Source organism: Nilaparvata lugens, chromosome 10 (assembly GCF_014356525.2).
Source record: "Nilaparvata lugens isolate BPH chromosome 10, ASM1435652v1, whole genome shotgun sequence".
Lineage (NCBI taxonomy): Eukaryota > Metazoa > Arthropoda > Insecta > Hemiptera > Delphacidae > Nilaparvata > Nilaparvata lugens.
Window position 1 is genome coordinate 41216396 of NC_052513.1, and position 7165 is coordinate 41223560.

Here is a 7165-nt window from a genome sequence, read left to right on the forward strand (position 1 = left end):
GCTCATATAGTTTCACAACTATATATTATGAAATGACAAAATTGATAGATCGATTTCATCTATCTACCTTGATATAGAGAGAGTGCTTGATTTATTACTGCTATAGTCCGGTACGGTAATGAAATCAAATTATAGACTATTAGAACACTATAAAAAGTTATCAAAACTACCCTTCATTTTATTGAAACACAACTAGTTTCAACTCATCAAGTGCCATTTGAAAGTTTCAAACACTTGGAAATGGCTCTTGAAGATTTGAAACTAGTATTGTTGCAATGAAATGAAAGGTAGTTTTTATAATTTCTTATTGTGTTTCAATATCAGTAGCCCTAGTAAGAACAGTTGATATAGACTATTGGACTGAAATTATTAGTAGACCTAATATCATCATCATCATCATCATCATCATCGTCATTAATCGTGGCATTAATCGTATTAATAGTAATGTCGGGGACCGAGCTTTGCTCTGGAGTACAAAAGCATGAAAAAATTATTACGAAAGAAGAAATTATAATAGCATTCAAAGTTCATACAGAAATGTTGTATCTATTCACAGTAAATCGAGATTAATTCCAGAGAATACAAAAATTCCCTTACAAAGGTCCGGTTGCAAAAAAGTCGGTATATTTTAACTGATTAACTTTACGTGAACCAAATCAGAGAAGACCATTTCAAAAAGATGGATCTACTGGAATTAATCAGGATTGAAAATAACCCGGATTTTTTGCAACCGGCACTAAGTACCTGATTGAATGATTACAAAAGTTCAACAGCTGAGTCATAATTATGACACAGTCCCACACACATGAAATCGCTCACTCACTTCCATCATAACAGACGACGAAATAATTATTATCAGCTGTTTTTCCAAGGATGAATAATAATTATCATTTTAGTGTTCTTCAGCAAGTTTTCCCAGGGATGAGACCTAGTGCAATGGTATTTTTATTATAAACCTACTATGTTCTGAATTTCGTGAGAATCGTTAGAGCCATTTTTGAGATCCGGTGAAAAACAAACATAAAAACATAAATTGCTCGTTTAATAGTATAGGATTTAATATGTCATTCGTAGCATTATCATCATCACTAGAAAACAATTTAATTAGTAAAATTCAAATCTACAAACTAGCCGAAAAGATAAAGCAGTTTAGACCTCTGAGCAACGTTGAGAACGAATTACTCTATAAAACATAACATAATCGTTACAAACGGAACTATTAACTATAGGCTTATGCAATAGCCTATCAAGGTGTGTAGGCTACAATTCGGCCTAGCTGTAGAAATAAATATTTACATAATCCATCAATATCTTCATCAATTAAACAAAAAAGGATCTCAAAATAGATTGATTTGCTGGATAGCTAAATCTTCAACAATTAAATGAAACAGGTTTCCAAAATAGATCGATTTGCTAGATAGCTGAGCAATTATCTCAATTTACAAACCACAGTCATCTCAATATTATAGCTGCAGGCTTCAAACTAAATGAGTCAATCAATTTGATCAACTGAACTGAAATGCATAAAAAATACCTGTATTATTGATTTATAGATTGGAGAGACTTGTTTTGATTCCGCATTCGAAATAGAGGTTTAGTAGAGACTTTTTGGAGGTGAAATTTACCTGTAAGAGAATTATGTTACAGAATAGAATAAATCAATCTTTTCTAATTTTTAATAATTAAAAATGAAAATTGATTAATATTATTAAAAGATTATTATTATAAAACAATTTTTCTTTTTGAACATTTTCTACTTTGTAACTCCATGAAACCTTTGAAATTCCAAAAACTTTCAAATGATACTTTGTGACCTTGATTTTGAAAAGATGTAACTTTTCAATGGAAACCTTTTGTAACTTCGACTGATGGTTATTTTCTGAGCGAAATTGCATAATAAATTATCATCTGCATATATTGATAGTTTTGTTTTGAAAAATGTCTTATATTCCCTATGAATTGCAATAAATCAAAATTCCCACCTAGGCTTCTGAGAAAGTCTTGAGGCATCGTTCATGTAACAGTTTTTGATCACGCTCTTATGTTGGCCTGTAAATTGTGATTTACTGCAAATAGTTTTCAAATGTGCCTGTTCCGAAATACACGGCCTTTGGTATTTCTATTTTCACGTAGCCTATCAAATAAAAATTTCCATCATCCTGGTTTTGATATTTTTCAAGTACCCAACTTGTTGATATGATTTCATTTATCACAATGTGTTCTATACGGGGTTCAAGCGAACAGCTGACATTTCTCCGTTTAAACAAAGTATCAGCATTCGGGCTTCAGTCTTGGAAAGCATGTGTTAGTATAGTTTCGTTCATCGTATTTAGCCTAAAAGCAATGGAATTTACTGTAACATTGTCATGTATAGTCTTCAAAGCCTCTCTCGTGAATGTTTATACCTTCCTTGCCCTATACCATAGGTATGTGTGTGTGTGGTGTGTGTGTGTGTGGGTGGTGTGTGTGTGTGTGTGTGTGGTGTGTGGGTGTGTGTGTGTGTGGTGTGTGTGTGTGTGTGTGTGTGTGTGTGTGTGTGTGTGTGTGTGTGGGTGTGTGTGTGTGTGTGTGTGGTGTGTGTGTGTGTGTGTGTGTGTGTGTGTGGGTGTGTGTGTGTGTGGTGTGGTGTGTGTGTGTGTGTGTGTGTGTGTGTGGGTGTGTGTGTGTGTGTGTGTGTGTGTGTGGGTGTGTGGTGTGTTGTGTGTGTGTGTGTGTGTGTGTGTGGGTGTGTGTGTGTGTGGGTGTGTGTGTGTGTGTGTGTGTGTGTGTGTGTGTGTGTGTGTGTGTTGTGTGTGTGGGTGTGTGGTGTGTGTGTGTGTGTTGTGGTGTGTGTGTGTGTGTGTGTGTGTGTGTGTGTGTGTGTGTGTGTGTGTGTGGTGTGTGTGTGGGTGTGTGTGTGTGTGTGTGTGTGTGTGTGGTGTGTGTGTGTGTGGTGTGGTGTGTGGTGGTGGTGTGTGTGTGTGTGTGTGTGTGTGTGTGTGTGTGTGTGTGTGTGTGTTGTGTGTGGGTGTGGGTGTGTGTGTGTGTGTGTGTGTGTGTGTGTGCGTCTGGACACGAGATTCATCTCCCAATAACGGAATGACTTGAAATTTGGAACTTAAGGTCCTTTCACTATAAGGATCCGACACGAACAATTTCGATCAAATACAATTCAAGATGGCGGCAAAAATGGCGAAAATGTTGTCAAAAACAGGGTTTTTCGTGATTTTCTCGGAAACGGCTCCAACGATTTGATCAAATTCATACCTAAAATAGTCATCAATAAGCTCTAAACTGCCACAAGTCCCATATCTGTAAAAATTTCAGGAGCTCCGCCCCATCAATGCAAAGTTCGATTTTATATTTCCAATTATCATGCTTCAGATACAATTTGAACAAGAAAATTCAAGTGGAGTAGATTGAGCATGAAAATCTCTTCAATTAATGTTCAGTGACATGTTCACCTAAAATTAAAAAAGCTTTGAATTCGAGAAAATGTGATTATTCAATTGAAAATTATGTTGATTCTATTGATCATTCACTATGAAGAGATAGCAGACCTCATGTGTGTCTCCAGCGTTATTGCCCTGTCACCAGCTGGCTCAAATCTTGAATAGTAGACTTGTGATGCGCGGGAACACTAGCGTCAGGTGATCAATTTTCATAACTGCAAGGAAAGTTGTGTGAGTGCGCCACACCAGATTTTTATAATTGAAATTAGTTATTTGTGCAACTAGTGCGCAAAGTGACAGTTTGCTGCACCGAAAGAAACGTTTACGCCCGAGCAGTAGGCGAGGGCGGAATGGTTTCTTGAGTGCAGCAGAGGAACTTTGCGCACCGTATTTCACATTAAGTTTTTCCTACAGTTACCATTGAATATGAAAAGTGGGTAATTATGGGTAAAATTGCCTGAAATCCATCAAATGTTTTTCTGTGTAATTTATTATTAATAAAAACCTTAATCCTAAAATCCTAAAGTCCTCGTTGTCCTTGGTTATAATATATAATGAATAATAATTAGCGCGTTGTGCTGTTGCACCTCTGCTCACTATAGCAGCCACAGCAGTCACTGTTACCAACTCATTTTGATTTTGCTGCACTGTTGCTCCATATAACTTACTAAGTATTTTGCGTTGCCATGTTGCAAATCTGGAGTGCAGAAAAATTTTTCCCGCACTAGAGCGGAAAAGTGATTCTTTGCGTTCTGTAATCAGTGCAGCAATGGCCACTTTTCAACGTAACTGTAGGAAAAGAATATTTTTTTAATTAATTATATTTCTACATTGTTGTAAAACGAACTGACGGCGTTGCGGAGCTAGAAAAGGATAGCATCATCTGCTTTGTTGAATGATAGACAAGGATAGCAACACCAATGTTTATCAAATACTGCTTTATAACGTGGACCTCGCTATAGGAAGATGATACAACGATGAAACGAAGATCATACAAGGATGATAGACAAGGATAGCAACACCAATGCTAATCAAATGCTGCCATTATAACGTGGACCTCACTTAGATGTTGAACTTCATGTTGAAAGCTGCATCTGAGACGGGCCGAAAATAGAAGCTCAGAGGTGTTACTGGGTCAACGACATCTCTAAATAACAAACCGCATTAGTAGTGAGGAAAGAGAAAGTGACTAAGACAAGGACGGTTGATAAGGGTGAGATAGGAGAGAGAGAGAGAGAGAGAATGAGTGAGAGTGAAATGATAGGGTATTTGAGTAAGAGAGAGAGTTGCAAAGAGAGTGAGAGAGTGTGATTAGATTGGTTTTATTTATTTATTAGAGATGTTTATTTAAGAGAGTGAGATAGAGAGAGTGTGAGATATTAGACTATTGTTCTCTATCCATTAGATTTCTTTATTGAAGAGAGGGAGAGAGAGCCTAAGAGAGAAATATTAGATTAGAGTGCTTTTTTCATGTATGTTACAAGCCGAGTCACTAATTTACATTAAATAATAGTATTGATAATTATTCAACGATTTACTTTACAAAGTATGATAAACTAATTAATGAGAATGAAGATTGAATGCAATTAGAATATCGATAGTATAATATTGTATTGTAACTACAAAAATCAGCGGTGTTTCAAGAAATAATTGTCGACTCTTGGAAAAGGATATGAAATAATATCCATCCCATCAACACACGACCGAGAGATATTAGATATTTATTTAATAAATCTTACATTGCTAGTTCTGACAAGATCTTTGGCAAACACTGGTAATAATAAACAAAATAATAACACTTCTATCATAAAAAAATAATTACAATAATAGTACACAATAAAACATATTAGTGGAAAACATGCTGAAAATGAAATGATTTCGAGAGATTAGATCAGAGTATCATATAAGAGAGGTTAGAGTATATAATAAGAGAGAGAAAGAAAGTGAGAGAGAGTGAGAGAGCTTGGCGTCAGTAGTAAGTGAGAGTGTTCCGCTAGTTCATTATGATGCATTTGACTGGTTATCTATTGAACGCCTGAGGTAGAAATGTCCTTGCCAGCTGATCAGTGTCTGTTACAAGTTTTCACTTGATTATTCACCTTGATTGATAATGCCGCTGGGAAGACATAAAGTTGATGGAGGAAGAACAATCGGATGGAAGAGGAGGAGGTGATGGAGTAGAAATAAAGAGGAAAAAATTAAAATTTGGATAAATAAATAGACATGAAAGAGGAGGAAATGGAGGTGTGATAAATAGAAAGAAAAAGAAGGAAAAAGATAAGGGGGAGAATTTAAAAGGGAAAGACATACATGGGTGGATTATGAAGGAAAAAGAAAGAAGAAAGAGGTGATGAATGATGAGATTAATCAATAAAAAGAAGATGAAAGGAGGAAAAAGAGAAAAGTTGAAGGTGGTGAAGTGAAGATGGAGGAGTTAGTAAGAAGAGCGAGAAGAAAAGGAGATAAAGGTGGTGAGGGGAAGAAAATGAGAAAAAGATTAATAATATGGAGAAGAGAGAAAGAAGAAGGAGATAAGGGTGGAGAGGAGAGAGAAAGAAGGACTAAAGGAGGAGAAGATGAATCAGAGAGGCCGAAAAAAGGAAATGTAGGGAGAGGAATGGAGAATCTGAAGGATGAGAAGATAGAGGAGGAGAGAGAAATAAGAAAACGAAAAAAAGAAATAAGGAGGAAATAAGTACAGACAGAGGAAATATATAATTAAGATCTGACTTTCAGCAAGGAAAACTTTTGATAAGAACTGTTCACACTCAACAACTGTCAATGTAATTCCACAGTCAACATCGACATTAATGAAACTTTGTCATTCATCTGCATCATATCACATATAGAGATAATATATTTATTAATGATGATACATAATCCTCACGGCAACCTCCATGGATACATGTATGCACACTAACAACTATTCACACAGCAATAATTAAGAAGTACTTAAAAATTCAATAAGAGACCAAGTAAGTATAAGATGTCTCTAGATCAGTGGTCTTTAAAAGACCATGTGTCTAGATTTTGTGGTCTAGATCTAGATCTTCAAAATTCAAGAAGAGAGTAAGTAAGTATAAGATGTCTCTAGATCAGTGGTCTTTAAAAGACCATGTGTCTAGATTTTGTGGTCTAGATCTGGATCTTCAAAATTCAAGAAGAGAGTAAGTAAGTATTAGATGTGTCTAGATCTGTGGTCTTTAAAAGACCATGTGTCTAGATTCTGTGGTCTAGATCTAGATCTTTAAAATTCAAAAAGAGACTAAGTAAGTATTAGATGTGTCTAGATATGTGGTCTTTGAAAGACCATGTGTCTAGATTCTGTGGTCTAGATCTAGATCTTTAAAATTCAATAAGAGACTAAGTAAGTATTAGATGTGTCTAGATCTGTAGTCTTTAAAAGACCATGTGTCTAGATTCTGTGGTCTAGATCTAGATCTTTAAAATTCAAAAAGAGACTAAGTAAGTATTAGATGTGTCTAGATATGTGGTCTTCAAAAGACTATGTGCCTAGATTCTGTGGTCTAGATCTAGATCTTAAAATTCAATAAGAGACTAAGTAAGTATAATGTGTCTAGATCTGTGGTCTTTAAAAGACCATGTGTCTAGAGTTTGTGGTCTAGATCTAGATCTTCAAAATTCAATAAGATACTAAGTATAATATGTATTAGATCTGGTAGTAGTAGATTATAAACCTTCTAAACATCGCCTGGCTCTAAAAAAAGAGCAAG